Here is a 1,933-nt window from a genome sequence, read left to right on the forward strand (position 1 = left end):
AAAATCTGTAATCAAGATCACTGATGATCATGAATCCATTGTGGATTGTCAGAAAAACCTATTTGGTTCTCTAATGTCTTTTACAGAATGCAACTTGGTCTAGCCTACATGAGGCTCCAGACACACAACAATGTGGTTGACCCTTAACTGTCCTCTAGACAATTAGGGTTGGACAATAATTGCTGGCCCTTATTCCATGAGTGAATAAAAATAACTTTTTAACAACTTTCATGTGGAGACCACTGGACACAGATCCAGCTCCCTTTGAGGCAGCTCTCAGAGTGAACACAATGTCTGACACACCTGTTCTTTTTTTCTTTTTTAAAATCTCTCCCCCATACTACTGCCTATAGTAGCGGTGTTTATTTTTCCCCAGTGCTCACACTGTGTGCGTAAACCTTTATTTATATTCCACCACCAGGAAAGAAAGGAAACACTAGAATGGTCAGTGACAAGCAGTGTCCTTCTCAACAAAGGGCAATGCTGTGTGATCTAAAAATGTGAAGGAGAGGTCAGGAATTAAATCAAAATAGAGTTGATGGGGGAAATAAAACATTCCACTCCCCGTGGTGCCCACCTCTCCCTGAAAAGCTCAAGGGTGTTGGTGGATGCAATGTGCTCCTTCTCCAGGGACACCAGGCTCAGACAGTCCTGTTCTTTTTTCCCCCGATACTCCTGCATTTTTTTCTTTATTATTTTTCCCCCACACTACCGCCTAACAGCAATAGTGCTTATTTTTCCCCGCACCCATGTTGTCTGTGTGCAGGTGTAAGACACAGTGAAAGACACAAGGTGTACAAATCTTTGTTCAGTTTCCACAACCAGAAAGAAAAGAAACACCCAAGTGGCCAGTGACAAGCAGTGCCCTCCAAACCAAAGGGCAATACTGCTTGATCAAACAATGAAGGGGAGGGCAAGGATTAAATCAAAATAGAATTGGAGGGGGAAATAATGCACTCCACTCCCTGTGGCACCCACTTCTCCTTGAACAGTTCAAGGATGTTGGTGGACACCTTGTGCTCTTCTCCAGGGCCACCCGGGCTCAGATAGTCCTGTCCTTTTTTATCATTTTTTTTCACAGAGCCTGGTATCCCATCACCAAGTTACCCTTTATTTACACTAGAATGTTCTTGGCACTGATTCAGCTCCCTCAGAACCAGCTCTCAGAATATCAAGATGTCTGACACTCCTGTTTATTTTTTTTCTATTTCTTTTTTTCAACCTCCACACTACCGCCTTACTGCGGTAGTGCTTATTTTTTCCACAGCATCCATGTTGTGTGTGTGCAGGTGAGAGACACAGTGAAAGACACAAGGTGCATGAATCTTTATTCAGTTTCCACCACCGGAAGAAAGGAAACAACTGAGTGGCCAGTGACAAGCAATGCCCTTCACAAAGGGTAACGCTGTGTAATCAAACAGTGAAGGGGAGGGCAGGGATTAAATCAAAATAGAGTTGGAATCAAAATAGACAAAGTGAGAGACACAATCTTTATTCAATTTCCACCACCAGGAAGATAGGAAACACCCGAGTGGCCAGTGACAAGCAATGCCCTTCACAAAGGGCAAAGCTGTGTGATCAAACAGTGAAGGGGGGGCAGGGATTAAATCAAAATAGAGTTGGAGGGGGAAATAATGCACTCCACTCCCTGCGGCGCCCACCTCTCCCTGAACAGCTCAAGGGTGTTGGTGGACACCACGTGCTCCTTCTCCAGAGACACCCGGGCTCAGACAGTCCTGTTCTTATCTGTCAGCCAGGGTCCCTGATTGAGCCAGATTAACGGCCTCAATCAGCAAACTTCTGTTCTGAGATCCACCTACTTGACCTTATTACAATCACTAAATTCTCCACCTAAGTATTCATTCCCCCTGTCTCTTGGACTCCATAATTGTAGTGATCACCATTTTCAAGATACCTGCTGCATTCTCCAAGG

This window comes from Hemiscyllium ocellatum, chromosome 7 (genome assembly GCF_020745735.1).
Source record: "Hemiscyllium ocellatum isolate sHemOce1 chromosome 7, sHemOce1.pat.X.cur, whole genome shotgun sequence".
NCBI lineage: Eukaryota > Metazoa > Chordata > Chondrichthyes > Orectolobiformes > Hemiscylliidae > Hemiscyllium > Hemiscyllium ocellatum.